This window comes from Halichoerus grypus, chromosome 3 (assembly GCF_964656455.1).
Source record: "Halichoerus grypus chromosome 3, mHalGry1.hap1.1, whole genome shotgun sequence".
NCBI lineage: Eukaryota > Metazoa > Chordata > Mammalia > Carnivora > Phocidae > Halichoerus > Halichoerus grypus.
The window spans coordinates 22,447,113-22,465,754 of NC_135714.1; positions in this window are offsets into that span (position 1 = coordinate 22,447,113).

Below are 18,642 nucleotides of genomic sequence, written 5' to 3' on the forward strand. Positions count from 1 at the left end.
ATTTAAAAATTTTGTATTATTGAAGTATATTTGACATACAATGTTATATTAGTTTCAAGTGTACAACACAGTTATTTGACAATTCTATACATTGGTCAATGCTCACCACAATAAGCATAGTCTACCATCTGTCACCATAAATTTTTCTACAATATTATTGACTAAATTGGCAAGAACTGAATAAATAGCAGTAATAAGGAATGAAAAGCAGTGATTTGTGAAATTATAATAAAGCCCCTGGTTGCTTAAAATCAATTCAAGTCTCTTGATCTTGAGGATTTCCTTTCCAGAGAACTCTGAAAACTTGTCATATGAGAACACGAAGTGGCTTTCAGTTAGCTTTCAGAAGTGGTGGCTGATGCTTCACCATGTTTTAAAAGACTGGCAATTAATATTGTTGTTGTTGTTGTTTTTTAACAGAGAGCACTAGGTTTTTTGTGTGTTTGGTTTTTGTGTTTAAATGCATGTTGGTAAAACTTGTATCTCTACCAAGCAGAATAAATACATAAACTATTAATATGCTGATTCAGATAAATTATAAAAGAAAACAATGATCACTGGGAGCCATCAAAAATTCACAAAGAACAAGCAGAATGGTTTTTGTTCTTCTTTAGTACAGTTGTTCATCCAGTAGCTCAAAAAACATTTTTATAAAACATTAAAGATTAGTGTGTGCTCTCATCATTTTTGCTGTATTTGCATAGCATATGCATTATTATTTCCTTATATTTTCCTTGAATGAGCTCACTTTTGTATTGAGTTAAATAAAATTAGAAAGGGAACTTGCTGATAAGAGAGAATGGAAAAGATGTATGTTAAAGGAAGGGAAAAAACATGTCTTCAAACAGAAAGAGCTGCAGTTGAATTTAGAGGACAGAGTTTAAAAATGCCAGATGCAGCTAGAGAGAGATGAGTCTCACCATGATAGAGGACCAGGGAACCCAGAGCAGCGGCGTTCAGGTAGATAAAGAGAACAGATAAGGGGCAATTAGTACTGAGATATCTGGTAGACATATAAGAAAGAAAAGAGTACAGAAAATCTGGAATAAGAATAGAAATAAATAGGGCAGGGATCTTCAGATATTGGGTTGCAGGAATAATGGGGCAAAAGCCTACCTTTGTTCCCCATAAGAATACGTTCTAAAAGTGAACTTTTTTTTGGTTTTGGAGTTAGTATTTGAGTGTGACAGTTGTTAAACTATAAAGAAAGATATTAAAAGAAGCAGTGTGAAGGTAGGAATCTAAGATAGACCCATTTTGCTTCTATTCTAAGGATGGCTCCTTTTAAAGTGTATTTGATCCTTCATCAACCTGACACATAGGCTTTATCCTACATTCTTCTACATGACTTTAGAATCTGGCTCAGCCTCTGGGAGTGTGTTAATGATGCCATGAAGAAAAGAAAGCACTGCCAGCTGGCACATGTATTCAACTGGAGAAACAGGTGCACGGATGAGAACTGATATGTTGGAAAGATTTTAGGAGGGATAGCATGAGACAGAGATCAAGGCCAAGAGGCTGTCTATGGAAGAGGCTTTAGGGGTTGAGTGGGGGTTCACGGAGCTGAGATCCAGGAACGGTCACTGAGAAGATTCAGGGAAAGTGAGATAAAGGGAATCCAGATATAAATGGTGGGAAATGAATGGAGAGCTCAGTAGTTGGTGCCATAAGAAAGGTGGGAACTCAGCGGCTTACATTTGAGGACAAAATATGGGAAATGGGGGCAACCAAGCCAAGACCACCTTGAGCTGAATAGGTTTTCAGAGAAAAACAGTCAGACAGAGGCTTCTCAAATGCTATGTAAAAACACATGAAAAATACAAGGTTGAAAACTTCATTTGGACATTTAGTGGTGCACTGGTATCCTTCTAAGAAGTAAAGAAACATTAACTTTATAAAAAGATGGTTAGAGAAATCTGTAACTAATTTTCCCAGAAAAATTGGACTGATGCATTGTTAAGCATAGAGTCAGGAAAAAAAAAAAAAAAAAAGGAAAGGAAAATCACTTGTTATTTTAGCAGAGATCATTTAATAAAGGAAACTGGATGAATGGGTATTGAAGAAATTAAAATTCAAAAGGGAAACTGAGGTATTATATTCCTAGGGCTATTATCAGGAAACAGCCAACATTTCTAGGAAAGAAAATCAAATGAACATTTTCAGGTTGTTAGAAACTAGAGGCTTGGCGAAAAGACCCAGTGGATTAGGCACCAGATCTTTGAGGAGGTGATGCTGCACAACAGGTGTGAATGCCTCAGAAGCGTGAAGAAAGGATTTTGCAGAGCTAGAACTCAAACCCCTGAGGAGGAAGTGATGATGCCTGATCCTGGCTCCTCTGAAGGGATGCATGGAGGCCACTTCTGAGAGTGTTGAAAGACCCTTCCAAATCCAACTGGACCCAACTGCTGCTGGAATCAACTTCTCCTCTCCACATGAAAGTCCCTTGTTGAGATGACACAGACCTCAAGCACATAGAAATGAGTCAGCTGTTTCTCATCTCCTTCCGATTGCCAGTTTTCTCCAGCTCTTTCTATTGGCAAAACCAGCAGCACATGGCTGGCAAAGGAGAAGGATAATTTTCTGAGTTTCAGCTCCAGCTTCATGCACACATACGCTAGAAGGATGGAGTTAGATCTGACAAAATCTTAGTAACTTATACAAATGTCAACTTTCAGACATTTCACAATTGTTTTCTTGAGATTTCTTTCTCAGTCCTTTCCTCTTCAAAATTTTCATAAATAACTTAAATGATAACATGCTTGACATTATAACTGTATATGACTCAAATATGGAAGCCTTTCTTGTCATGATAGATAACAGAAAGGATCCATAAGCATTCTCAATGGAGTTAAATAGCTTGAAGTTTTATTCATGAGGGCTTGATGAGCAAATACGGAATTCAAAACTGGTCTGAAGTTAGAAAGGAGACTTTTGACTGTTAATTGAGTAAGACTCAGTAAAGTGACTGTCAGATAAGCTTATGTAATCCTACATTTTACTAATGTCTCCCTTAATGGTATCATTATGGAAACTAATGTATATTGAGTATCTTCTATGTGCCAAGCCATGCCAAGTTCTTTACAGGCATTACTTTATTAAAAACACACCCCCAAACTCTCTGAGGTGAATTCAATTATTACCTCCATTTTATGTGGCATTGGAGGCTTAGAATGATAGTGTTTGCCTAAGCTTACACAATAAATGGTTAAAGGATTCAAATCTAGCGTTATGACAAATTCTTAATTCGTATGTTATATACTTGTGGTAGACAGAATAACACCCCTCCAAATTTGTCTGTGTCCTGATTCTTAGAACCTGTGGGGGCACCTGGGTGGCTCAGTCGTTAAGCGTCTGCCTTCGGCTCGGGTCATGATCCCAGGGTCCTGGGATCGAGCCCCGCATCAGGCTCCCTGCTCGGCGGGAAGCCTGCTTCTCCCTCTCCCATTCCCCTTGCTTGTGTTCCCTCTCTCACTGTGTCTCTCTCTGTCAAATAAATAAATAAAATCTTTAAAAAAAAAAAAAAAAGAACCTGTGAATATGTTGCCTCACATGGCAATAGTTTTTTTTTTTTTAGGATTATTATTATTTTAATTTTTAATTTTAATTTAATTTAATTAACATATACTGTATTATTAGTTTCAGAGGTAGAATTCAGTGATTCATCAGTTGCATACAACATCCAGTGTTCATTACTTCAAGTGCCCTCCTTAATGCCCATCACCCATTTACCCCATCCCCCCCACCATCTCCCTTCTGGCAACCCTCAGCTTTTTCCCTTAGTTAAGGGTCCCTCCTCTGTTTTCCTTTTATTTTATTTTTCCTTCCCTTCCCCTATGTTCATCTGTTTTGTTTCTTAAATTCCACATAGGCGTGAAATCCTATGGTATTTGTCTTTCTATGACTGACAGGATTAAGGATCTTGAGATGTAGTATTAACCTGGATCCTCTGAATGGGCAGAGTGTAATCACAAGTGTCCTTAGAAGTGGAATGGAGGCAGCAAAATCAATATCAGACAAGGAGAAAACAGAAGCAGAGTCAGATGTGAGGTAAGAAAGACTCAGCTGGCCATTGTTGGCTTGGAATATGGAAGGGACCGCTAGTTAAGGAATGTAGGCAGCCTCTAGAATCAGGGAAAGGCAAGGAAACAGATTCATCCATAGAATCTTTAGAAAAAAATGCAGCCTTAAAGGCTGATGCCTTGATTTTGGTCCAGCAAGATCCATTTAAGATTTCTTTTTTTTTTTTTTTTTTTTGTTTTTGGAAGATTTCTTTTTTTTTTTTTTTAATTTTTTTATTGTTATGTTAATCCCCATACATTACATCATTAGTTTTAGATATAGTGTTCCCTGATTCATTGTTTGTGCATAACACCCAGTGCTCCATGCAGAACGTGCCCTCCTCAATACCCATCACCAGGCTAACCCATCCTCCCAACCCCCTCCCCTCTAGAACCCTCAGTTTGTTTTCCAGAGTCCATCGTCTCTCATGGTTCTTCTCCCCCTCCAATTTCCCCCCCTTCATTCTTCCTCTCCTGCTATATTCTTCTTCTTTTTTTCTTTCTTAACATATATTGCATTATTTGTTTCAGAGGTACAGATCTGAGATTCAACAGTCTTGCACAATTCACAGCACTTACCAGAACACATACCCTCCCCAGTGTCCATCACCCAGTCACCCCATCCCTCCCACCCCACCCCCCACTCCAGCAACCCTCAGTTTGTTTCCTGAGATTAAGAATTCCTCATATCAGTGAGGTCATATGATACATGTCTTTCTCTGTTTGACTTATTTCGCTCAGCATAATACCCTCCAGTTCCATTCACGTCGTTGCAAATGGCAAGATCTTATTCCTTTTGATGGCTGCATAATATTCCATTGTATATATATACCACTTCTTCTTTATCCATTCATCTGTTGATGGACATCTTGGCTCTTTCCACAGTAAAGCAAAGGAAACAGTCAACAAAACCAAAAGACAACTGACAGAATGGGAGAAGATATTTGCAAATGACCTATCAGATAAAGGGCTAGTATCCAAAATCTATAAAGAACTCATCAAACTCAACACCAAAAGAACAAAGAATCCAATCAAGAAATGGGCAGAAGACATGAACAGACATTTTTCCAAAGAAGACATCCATTTAAGATTTCTGAACTTCAGAATTACAACATATTATAGTTGTGATTTTTAAGTCACCCAGTTTGTGCTAATTTGTTACAGCTCAATAGGAAACTGAATGATATCTTTTTACTACAGGACAGATGACCATCTCATTCTCATGCTTTCAGTAGATGAGGCATGGCATTCTTTAATTTGAATGTCTCTCCTAAAAAAACCAAACTAATGAACACTGAGGGGAGACACAAAATAAACTATTGCTGGTTCATTTAGGCAAATTGATTCCTGTAACATTGCACATATAATAACAAATCCTGCCAGCTCTGGTTTTCAGATATATCTGGGATCTACTTCTCATCACTTTTCCTTGATCCACCTACTACCATCACGATTTTGCCATTGGGTTATCATAAAAGCTTCCCAAATGTGCACTCTGAATCCTACCTTACCCTATTCAGCTCCTTTTCAATTCAGTAGCCAAAATTATCTTACTGGAACCAAAATCATGGACTCTTTTTGCACTTATTCAAGTTCACCTGATTCCTGATTCCTCAAAGCCCCTGCTCATGACTGTGAATTTATGAGTCCTATTTTTTTGTAAATTTGTTTATTCAATTGTAATTTTATAAAGTTACTAGAGTTTTCATATTGATTGTTTTGGGTTTCCAGAAATTTAATCATATTAACTTCAAACAGATATTTCATCTTTTCACTTCTAATTCTTATGCTTCTGAATGCTTGATCTTGTCTAATTGCAATGGCTCGTAACTCCAATACATTGTTAAATAATGGTGCAGAGAGTTGACTTTTTTCTGACATTTGTGAAAAATCTCATGTGTTCCCCATTAACTAAGTTACTGGCATTAGGCCTGGCTATATCTTTCAACGCAAATGCCTACCAGTATTCAATATGTTCGTATGAGCACATATACATGATCATCTTAACAAAGTTCCCACCAATTCCTCTTTTATTGAGCACTTAAATTTGAACAAGTGCTGACATGGTGACATGTCTTCTTATATCTATTGAGATGAAAAAGTATAATTTTCCTCTTTAGTTCTATTCATATGGTTATACAATGATATTATTAGAGTTCTTATTACTTAATAATCCTTGCATTCCTGAAATAGATTGCATTTATTCATGTTATATTTTTATTATACTTTTAATGTACTTTTGGATTCTATTAATTAAAAATTCAATTAATATTTTTGCATTGATATTTTTAAATAAGGTTGGTCTATAAATATTTTGTTGTTGTTGTTATATACTCATTTCATAAAAGGAAGTTAGAAGCTTATCTTTATTATGCTGTAGAGCAGCTTAGGTATCATTGTGACAGTTGTGTTAAAGTTTGGATTTAGTTAGTTTCTTCTGTAGGGTTCCTTAATTTCTCCTTTTTTCCCTTTATGGCATTTAGTCAGTTAGGCTCTATATCCGTTCTGGTCAACTTTGATAAATTATAATTTTTCTAGAAAATTATCAATTTCATGTGTTTTCCCCAAATTATGTGTGCAGGGATATAATAAAAACATCTTTAAGGTAATTTATTTTCTTTGTTTCAATATTATTTGGCCCTTGTTGTTTCTAAATTTGTGTATTTAAAATTTCTTCTTGGGACACCTGGGTGGCTCAGTAGGGAGTCTGCTTCTCCCTCTGCCTCACCTTGCTTATGCTCATGCTCTCTCTCTCTCTCTCAAATAAATAAATAAAATGTTAAAAAAATAAAATAAAATTTCTTCTTATATAACTAGCAGTATTCTAATTTATTGATTTTTTTCTAAAATAGTTTTTTATTGCTGCTTTATTTTTTTAAACATCAGTTTGTGATTTTTTTCTCTATTCATTTTCTTTTAGCCTTTTTAGTTTAAATTATTTCTAGTTTTTTTCAGGGAAGTGTGTAATTTATTTTTATTAAACTTGTTACTACTACAGTTATTATTTTAAAAGTCTGCAATTTTCCTTTGACCCATGAGTTGTTTTCTAACATTTTTTTTTTCCTGGATGGCAAAGTTGTTTTGTTTTTTGTTTGTTTGTTTTTCTGTTAATATCTCATTTTATTGCAATGTGGTCATGGAGCATTTGTCTTCTATAGCATTTTATGAAGTTAACTTTGAGGCCAAGACATGGTCAAATATCATAAATAGTCCATATATATTTGTTAACCTGTTTTCAAGTGTTAGACTTCTAAACATAGATGTGTAAGTTATAAAAGGGAAATAGATTCATATACAGATAAAACAGGATGGGCTTAAGCATTTTTTTAAAAGATTTTATCTATTTATTTGAGACAGAGAGAGAGAGGGAAAGCACAGAGGGAAAGTGAGAGGGAGAAGCAGACTCCCAGCTGAGCAGAGAGCCTGATGTTGGGCTTGATCCCAGGACCCTAAGATCATGACCTAAGCCATAGGCAGACAGACGCTTAGTCGACTGAGCCACCCAGGTGCCCTGCAAACATTTTAATTTATCATTTTTTGCCCTTAATTCAAAGAGTAAAGATAGACAATTCTCTTAAACTTTCTGATAATTTATTTTTTTATTCTTTACATGAATTTATTAGACTAGATATTTCTTTTCAATGACTGTGAAGAATGCAAAAGTCCAAATACCCAAAGTTAACTAAAGATGATGTTTTGCAAAGTAACTTTTCATGTTTTTATTGTTTATGCATGTTTGTAAACATTTCTTTATTAACAATGTTGTGTACCAGATTCATGGCTTACTTGCTTTATTAAATTCCTTTCATTTTTTTCCTTTTTACTCAAAATATATAAAATTATGTTGCAGACATCTTTTTAAAATAATAATGGGATTTATCTTTGCTTTTATGTTACATTTTTTATTTTAGTAAAATACACAGGTTTTGAAGTTTAATAACCTTAAGACTTACAAGGTCTAGAAACAGTCTCTTGTTTTGTCACTTAACACTCATCTTGTTCTCTAAAAGCAACCACTTTAACTCTTCAGCTTTTTCTATTATTCTTTTGCTCATATATCTTAATGGTATATTCGTGTTACTATGTCATGAATTTCAAATATAGACATTAGTTTTAGACTTCCTACTATTAAAGATGAAGACTTGTCTCATTTAACTGCCTCACATGGGTAGGCACATACCAGAGCACACATTCACAAACACACACACACACACACACACACACACACACACAGAGCCATGCACAAAAACACACATTTTTTCTATCTTTGTCTCTCAATGATGGTAAATATTCCATATTTTCCTTATTATTACCTTAATATGATTTATCACTTATACCCAAGACTTTAAATCTACTACAATTTTATTTATTTTCTTACATCTTATTTTGTTTTCTATTGAGGTAATAATTGTCTTATTCTTATTTCATTAATTTTTTGTACTATTACTAATTACCCCTTATTATATTCAGAACTATAAGTGACTTCTTACTATATACAAACATAGCAGGTAGCTTTTCTATTTTAATTTTCTTGAAGATATCCTGAAAAATAAAATACTCTCTTGCTATAATTTGGACTTGTTTTAATACTCTCTTGCTATAATTTGGACTTTTTTGTTTTGCCTGAAGCCTGGCTGCTATCCTGGAATTTCTCTTCAATATCTTCCAGCAACTTCCCTTTGCCTCCATCTTTGTATTAGAACTCCTTTTACCTGAACTGTGTATTTTCCCCCTTTTCAGTTAAGTCCTAATTCAAGAGAAACAAATCTTCCTAAAACTTTCTGAGAAAGGGTTCATAGAAAGCAAAATGCTTTTGAGATTTTATGTTTAAAAGATCAAGCAGGAGAGGCAGAGAGAATCTCAAGCAGACGCCACACTGAGCACAGAGCTGAGCACAGGGCTCGATCCCAGGACTCTGAGGTCATGACCTAAGACGAAACCAAGAGTCAGACGCTCAACCAACTGTGTCACTCAGGCACCCCTTGAAGGATGTTTAATGGGTGCTTTTATAAATAAAGTTTTATATAGTGCAGAACAATATCTGTATTATCTATAGTTTTTACTATATGATTTTAAAGTATATGCATATGTTAAAAGTCAGTAAAGAAACATGAGAAACTAGTAACATTGTTTGTCTCCAGAAATGGGAGGAAGGTTGGAGGGACTTTTCAATGGATTTCTTTTGTATATTTAAATTTTAAACCCTGTTCATGTATTTCTTTTTTCAAAAAAATTAAAAATTAGGCTTTATGAAATTAATAAGTTAATTTTTTTATGTACTATGAGATGTTTACAAGTCTCCTCCATGAGTTTAGTTATATCTACATTTGCAGTCTTGCACATATATAGTCATAATACATTTAGGTCCTTGTCTTCCTTAAATTCCTTCAAAAGCTTCTTATTGGTAAAATATTTAACCTGATGGAGTAACATCAGCAAGATGGTGGAATAGAAAATCCCAGAACTCCCATCCTCCATGGAGACAGAAACTCAACAACAACATATGGACAAGTTCCCTTCATGAGAAATCCAGAAGCCGGTTAAGAGGCTCCTGCACTCCCAAGTTGACTGTGAAACCTGCTGCATGGAATTGGGTAGAAAAAAATTGTGGCACTCAATATGGTCCCTCTCTTGGCACATCTCCTTCCTTCTTCCTGGGGAGGGATAGGGAAAATTGAGACATATACACAATTTGCAGACTTTTCAGGGGCTGTCCATGGGATTGGTTTCTGTCTTGAGTGAATGTAAGCACTAACAGGAGAGGGCATTAGGTTGAGGTTGTTAAGAAAGAAGGCAATGGTTTGGACAAGCATACCCTCACTTACCATAGTCCGTCCTCCATACTGAGTGTGCAGTGAGTGAGTAAAAAACCCCAATAAATCAACAAACCACTAGTATACTAAATTCAACAACATGATAAAAGATCACGCACTATGACCAAATGAGATTTATTTCTGAGATTCAAAGATGGTTCTACATATGAGCCATCTTGGTATCAATCAATATGATGCATCACATTAACAGAACAAAGGATAAAAATCACCTGATCATCTCAGTAGATGCAGAGAAAGCATTTAGCAAAAGTCAACATTTTTTAACAATTTTATTATATTATGTTAATCAGCACACATTACATCGTTAGTTTTTGATGTAGTGTTTCATGATTCATTGTTTGTGTATAACACCCAGTGCTCCATTCAGTATGTGCCCTCTTTAATACCCAGCACCAGGCTAACCCATCCCCCATCCCCCTCCCCTCTAGAACCCTCAGTTTGTTTCTCAGAGTCCATAGTCTCTCATGGTTCGTCTCCCCCTCCGATATCTCCCCCTTCATTTTTCCCTTCCTGCTATCTTCTTCTTCTTCTTTTTTTTTTTTTTAACATATAATGTATTATTTGTTTCAGAGGTACAGGTCTGTGATTCAACAGTCTCACATAATTCACAGTGCTCACCATAGCACATACCCTCCTCAATGTCTATCACCCAGCCATCGCATCCCTCCCACCCCCACCACTCCAGCAACCCTCGGTTTGTTTCCTGAGATTAAGAATTCCTCATATCAGTGAGATCATATGATACATGTCTTTCTCTGATTGACTTATTTCACTCAGCATAATACCCTCCAGTTACATCCACGTTGTTGTGAATGGCAAGATTTCATTCCTTTTGATGGCTGCATAATATTCCATTGTATATATATACACCACATCTTCTTTATCCATTCATCTGTCAATGGACATCTTGGTTCTTTCCATAGTTTGGCTATTGTGGACATTGCTGCTATAAACATCCGGGTGCACGTACCCCTTCGGATCCCTACATTTGTATCTTTGGGGTAAATACCCAGTAGTGCAATTGCTGGGTTGTACGGTAGCTCTATTTTCAACTTTCTGAGGAACCTCCATACTGTTTTCCAGAGTGGCTGCACCAGCTTGCATTCCCACCAACAGTGTAGGAGGGTTCCCCTTTCTCTGCATCCCCACCAACGTCTGTCATTTCCTGACTTGTTAATTTTAGCCATTCTGACTGGTGTGGGGTGGTATCTCATTGAGGTTTTGATTTGGATTTCCCTGATGTGGAGTGATGTTGAGCACTTCTCATGTGTCTGTTGGCCATTTGGATATCTTCTTTGGAAAAATGTCTGTTCAAAAGTCAACATTTTTTCATGATAAAAACACTAAACAAGGAAATTACTCCAATATAATAAAGGTCCTTTATGAAAAGCCCACAGTTAACATCATACTCAAGAGTGAAAAACTGAAAGCTTTTCCTTTAAGATTCATCATTCTGCCACTTCTATTCAACATAGTACTGGAAGTCCTAGCTAGAGCAATTAGGCAGAAAAAGACATAAAATACATCCAAATTGTAAAAGAAGATAGAATATTATCTCTTTTATAGAATAGATCTTTTATAATATTACAGATGGCATGAACTTGTACATAGGAAATCCTAAAGATTACCCGCCAAAAAACTGTTAGAATGTGAATTCAGTAAAATTGCAGGATACAGAATCAACATACGTAAAATCAATTACATTTCTATATGCTATCAACAAACAATCTGAAAAAAAAAACACTTAAAAAATAATCATAGCTTCAGAAAGAATAGCATACTTAGAAGTAAACTTAACCAAGGAGGCAAAATAATTGTATATCGAAAACTAAAAACATTGCTGAAAAAAATCAAGACACAGATAACTAGAAAAACACTCCATATTAATGAATTGGAAGACTTAATATTGTTAAAATGGCCACAATGCCCAAAGTGACCTATAGATTCAATGTAATCTTTATCAAAATATAATGACATTTTTGGAAGAAATAGAAAAATAATCCTAAAATTCATATGGAACCACACAAGACCCCAAATTGCCGAAACAATCTTGGGAAAGAGGAACAAAGTAGGAGGTCTCCCACTTCCTGACTTCCAATTATATTATAAAGCCACAGCAATCAGAACAGTACAGTACTGGCATATAGACAGACATATAAACTAATGAAGCAAAATAGAGATCCCATATATAAACTCACACATACACAGTCAGATGATCTTCCATAAGCATTCCAAGAATACCCAGTAGGGAAAGGGTAGTCTCTTCAATAAATGTTGCTGGGAAAACTGGATACATATATACAAAAGAATGAAAATGGATACTTATACAATATACAGTATTTATATGTAAGACCTACAAAACTATAAAACTCCTAGAAGAAAACGGAGGGGAAAAGCTTCACAACATCAGTCTTTGCAATGATTTCATAAATATGACACCGAAACAAAATAAAAAAAAAAAAGCAAAAATAGATAAGTGGGACTACATTAAACTAAAAAGTTTCTACACAGCAAAGGAGAAAATAGTAGACTGAAAAGGCAACCTATAGAATGGGAGAAAATATCTGCAAAACATGTATCTGATAAAGAGTTAACACCAAAAATATATAAGAAATTCCTACAACTCAACAGTAAAAACAATAACAAAAAACAAAAAAGAAAGAAAAAGAAAATAACCCAATTTAAAAGTAGGCAGAAGACTTGAAGGAACATTTCTGCAAAGAAGATATGCAGATAGCCAATCGATATATGAAAAATACCCGACATCACTAATTATCAGGGAACTTTATTTATTTATTTTTTATTTTTTAAAAGATTTATTTACTCTATTTGAGAGAGAGAGCACAGAGGGAGAGGGAGAGGAAGAAGCAGACTTCCCGCTGACAGGGAGTCTGATGCAGGACTTGATCCCAGGACTCTGGAATCATGACCTGAGGTGAAGGCAGATGCTCAGCCAACTGAGCCACCCAGGTGCCCCTATAAGGGAACTTTAAATCAAAACTATGAGATATCACCTCACACCTGTTAGGGTGGCCACCACCATACAGACAAAATACTAAGTGTTGGTGAGGATGTGGAAAAGTTGGAGCCCTATGCACTGTTGGTGGGAATATAAAATGGTGCAGCTGCTATGGAAAATGGGATGGAGGTTCTCACAAAATTAAAAATAGAACTACTATATGACTCAGCAACTTCTGAGTATTTACCCAAAATAACTGAAGTCAGGATCTCAAAGAGATATTTGCACCCCTTGTTCACTGCAGCACTATTCACAAGAGACAAGAGGTAGAAACCATCTGCATGTGCATGAATGGTTGAATAAAGAAAACATAGTATATATACATCAATGTGATGTTATTCACCCACAAAATGAAAGAAATTCTGTCACATGCTACAACATGTATGAAACTTGAAGATATTATTTCTAAGTGAATGAAGCTTGTCACAGACTGCATAATTCCACTTACAGCAAGTATCTAAAGTAGTCAAACTCACAGAAGCAGAAAGTGGAATGGGAGTGACCAGGGGCTGTGGGGATGGTGAAATGGGGAGCTTCTGTTCAATGGGTGTAGAGTTTAAGTCATGCATGATGAAAATGTTCTAGAGATCTCTTGCACAGCAGTGTGCATGTAGTTAGCAATACTGGGTTATGTGCTTAAGAGGGTAGATTTTATTTATTTATTTATTTATTTATTTATTTATTTATTTATTTATTTATAACCACAATAGTAATCTTTTAAAAACCTCTGAAAACCTTTGTTCTCCAAAAGACAGTTATAAGTTTGAAATAAATCACAGACTAAGAGAAAATATTTGTATATCATATGTCTGATAAAGAATATTTATTCAGAAAATTTAAAGAACTTTCAAAGCTAATGATATGAGAACAAACTGCCCACATTAAAAAAGAAAGAAACTTGCAAAGGATCTGAACACATGATTCCCCCAAAGAAGGTATACAAATGGCAAATAAGCACATTAAAAGATGCTCAATATCATTACTCATTAGAGAAACATACATTGAAATCTTAAATATATATATATATGTATTATATATATATATATATATATATATACACACACACACACACCTATTAGAGTGGCTAAAATAAAAAGAAACCCAACAATAGAAAGTAATGGCAAAAACTCAGAGCACTTAGAATTCTTTCACTGCTGGTCACAATCCAACATGTCCCAGACTCTTTGGTAAACGATTTGGCAGTTTCTTACAAAGATAAACATACACTTACCATGTGACCCAGCAATCTCACTTCTATGTATTATCTAAGAGAAATGAAAATATATGTTTACACAAAAACCTATAAATGAATGTTTATAACAACTTTATTCATAATTGCCCCACACTGGAAATGCAAATACAAATCTATTTTCTTTTACTTTCTTTTACTATTTTCAATGAATTATTTCACGTGTCATCTCAGCCAAAGCCTCCCACCTACCAGGCCAGGCGAGATGTCTTTTTTTGTAAGTTTCCATATCTACTGCATGCATCTCTCTATATTGTTTATTTCAGTGAATTGTAATTGTTTAGTTTTGGGAACACTCACCGAACTAAGCCAATCTATTTATTGCCAGTGCGTTACTCAGTGTCTGTAAGAGCATTGGGTGTTATACGCTACTGATAAATCATTGAACACTACATCAGAAACTAATGATATAATATATGTTGGCTAATTGAATTTAAATTAAAAAAAGGTAAGAGAAAAGGCATTTGAGAGGAAGATTTTGAATGACCAAAAATGAATATAAAAGTCATTATTTGGTATCAGATATTTACCAAAACAAACAAACCAAACAACCAGCCACAAAACACCTTTTTTGGCCACTTTTGTCTAAGAAGAAGTTACATAGTATAGATACACATTATATGTGAACAGTTTACAACTCTCATTTCCAGGGCCTACCCCTCTGAAACACGTGTTTTCCTATTTTTTTCTCATAGGCAGAGATCAGAAGAGTGTATTATCTATTCTAAGATAAATAGATTATTTTTTGTGGCTTTGGAAATGTCTAATTCAGAGATATACTTCTAAATCCAATCTAAACTTTAACTCAATGGAATGCTTTTGAGTTTTTTGGGCTTTCACCACACAATAAGGCTAGCACACAAATAACTGCTCTTGCAACTTTAAATTACTTTATATATTTATTGAAAAACTTGGCAAGGTTCATAGATAAATTTTCAATCTTCATTTTGTATATATCTGACAATGCTTCCAGACTATGGAATTTCCAGCTGAAGGTATTAGGTCTCCACATATCTTGGTTGGAAGTGATGTTGTTTAATCACTTCTACTTTTCAAAACACTCATCCCAGGTAACTCAAATTATAATCCAGGGTCAACACTGGAAAGACAGTAGAATGGTCTTCATTTTCTAACTTGATTGCAAATTGATTTGGGATAGGCAAGCTTGCACTTGATGGTCAACAATAGTTACTACTCTTATCCAGGTTTAATTACCTTATAACAACACAAGTGATGAACTAATATATTTTTTGATATCCAGATGTTTTTATATCTTAGGATTAAAAACTGTGTTTTTGAGTAGTATCTCCTAACCAGGTGTGTGTGTGTGTGTGTGTGTGTGTGCTCGAGTTCTATGGAATGAGGAAAGACATGCACAGATATGTCACAAGAGTTAGCTTTTTTAACTTCAGTGAATATGCAAGAAAAAAAAGAGCATGATTTTACTCTCAGAAAACATTAGCTGAAAATAAGAGTCTAGTATGATGACATAGTAAAGAGATACTTATAATTTAATTCGTATAGTTTAATTTTACCAATGATTTATTCTTTAGATTCCAGAAAGAATATTTACCCTTCTGAATGACCAATCGTGTTCTTTTAATGTTAACCTCTAAATAGAGAATAAATTTAACAATCTTTGAACATGTTCACATTTTTGCTTAATTAAAAACAAATAGAAAGAGAAAGAAAATTAAATTGAGTGGAAAAATTAGAAAAACTATGTACATGGAACATGCATGAGGGTCACTTTGCTAGCATTGTGAAATACTGGGGATTTTGAAAATTTGAAGTGGTGATAATAAGAATTAATAAATGGAATAGGAAACTAGCACAAACCCTCTCTCAGGGCTCTAGGTTGCTATTAGTATTTTAATAGTATTACTCCTAACAAAATAATAAAAACTAATATTTCTGAATGTGTAATAAGTGCCATATTAGTTGGTTACTACTAATGTCTTCATATATATCATTCTGTAAGTAGAATTCACATAGAAAACAAATCCTCAGTTTTAGCTTACCTTCTTGTCCTTTATCTTAGCCTCGTATCAATTAAAATGCTTCTGTAAATAAGTAGCAGCTAGAGATCCAAAAATTTCATCTTTCTGAACAGCATCCAGAGACCAGAAGGACATGGAATAAAAAAGCATATTACTTTTTTTTTTTTTTTTTTAAAGATTTTATTTATTTATTTGAGACAGAGAGAATGAGAGAGAGAGAGAGAGCACATGAGAGGGGGGAGGGTCAGAGGGAGAAACAGACTCCCTGCCGAGCAGGGAGCCCGATGTGGGACTCGATCCTGGGACTCCAGGATCATGACCTGAGCCGAAGGCAGTCGCTTAACCAACTGAGCCACCCAGGCGCCCAAAAAAAAAGCATATTACTTTTGAGTCTCTTTTATCAAAAGAGTATCTTTCCCCAAAGTTTTAGCCCAACCTTCCCCTTATATCTCAGTGGCTTGAACTAGTTCACATTCCTACTTAGATTAATCTCTTAAAAATTGAGTGACATTTCTATGCTTGATCTAAAATGGTTGGCTGTGATCATTTATGGATACTCCTAAATCTGGACAAAGAGTCCAAATTCTCCTAGAACTTTTGACGCCTTCGTGTTTCAGTCTCACTTCTTTATCTCATGGTTTTATTTTATCTTGGTTGCTGGAATAAATTTCTCTGACTTAATTTCTTTGTTCCTAAATTCTTATTCTTACCATATTGGTTCTGTAGTCTAAAACAGACATCACGCAGGATGGGCTACGTGAGAGATATATTGGGAATAAAACATGTGAAAGATAAATGATGAGGGAATAAGAGTAGCTAGGGAAAGCCCTCAGGCCACAATGCAGATACAACACCTTTGAAAAATGAGAGGGGAAAAAAGGATTGGGTATTTCTCAGGTGATTCTGAGGAAGTCTCAGCCATGCATGTGAGGAGTCCCCAAGCTGAGGTTGCCTGTTGAAGGAGTCCTGATTCAGGCAAGATCGGGCGGTCTCTAGCACCCACACCATTCCCACTTCTTGATGGGGGGTAGAATGAGAAGAGTCTAGTCTTGGCATAAACACCATGGTGGATCCAAAGAGGTAGAAACTGATAGAATCTGTCCATTCACTCTGTTCCCCTAGGAGTTCTCTTGAAGGAAATCAGAGGAGCATACCTTCATGGCCACCACAGTTCACCCTTTCTCTGTGTGGAACCACCTCTCCACCCATATTTGGGAGCAGCTATTTTCCAGTTCCCCAGGGGGGACTTAAAAGAAGAAAGTAAGATAAATTATAGCCACTATCACTGCAGTTTTTCTTGGCAACATACCTGTTACTCATCCTCTTTTTCTCTCATTGCACAGTTGAAATTCTCTATACATATAAATTCTCAGCCTCGGTTATCACCTCCACAGGTTTTGGTGGCTTCTGTGAACTGTTATTTCGGTTGTTCTGAGTGGAGTAACATTCCCTGTCAGAAGCTATGTCATGTGGGATTTTTATTCCAGTAGGTCAGGAACACTGTAAATCTCTACATAGTGGATTAACTGAGGTGTTTTCGGCAGAAAAGGTAAGTTCATGTATTAAATACTCATATAGCTATGAAAATGAACTACTGGCCCCTTCAAGATGGAAGAGGCTTGATAAAATCTACTTGTCACCAAAGGGCTGGTTGGTCTCTTTCATGAAAGTACAATATCAAGGATTCAGCATCATGCTGAATTGAGGATGACATAGAGAACTGGGCTACTTGTTCATGAAAATTACATGTGCTCTCTGATCCTTTTCCAGCTCAATGACTCTGGTGGTGTTATGGGCTGATATATATCCTCTTAAATTATATGTTGAAGCTGAACCCCTAGTACCCGTGAATGTGACCTTATTTTGAAATAGTGTCTTTGCAGATGTAATCAAGTTAAAATGAGGTTATCAGGGTGGAATCTAATCCAACATGACTGGTGTCCTTATAAGAAGAGAATAATATCATGTAAAGACAGAGACATAGGGAGAATGCCACTTGATGACAGAGACAGAATTTGGAATGATGTATCTGGAAGCCAAGGAACACCATGGACTGATGGTCACCACCAAAATCTAGGAAGAAACAAGGAAAGATTCTCTCCTACAGGTTTCAGAGGGAGCCTGGTCTTGCTGACACCTTGATTTTGACTTCTAGCTTCTAGAACTGTGAAATAACACACTTCTGTTGTTTTAAGGTCCAGTTTGTGGTAGTTGGTTATGGTAGCCCTAGGAAACTAATACTTTTGGTTTCATAGAATATCAATTTGGCTCAGTTGAACTCTATATCTCAGAATAGCCTTTCCTTTACATTTCACATTCTTGGACCACAAGTGATGTTCTTGCATGGGCTTTGCAAGGTGAAAGTGATGCAGCTCCTGTTTTGTTATTTTACGATCAGAAAGTCAGAGCAATGTGCACACTTCGTCATTTATTCTTCTGGCTCACCCCACTGGCTGGCCAGGTATAAGCCAAACCTGTACCT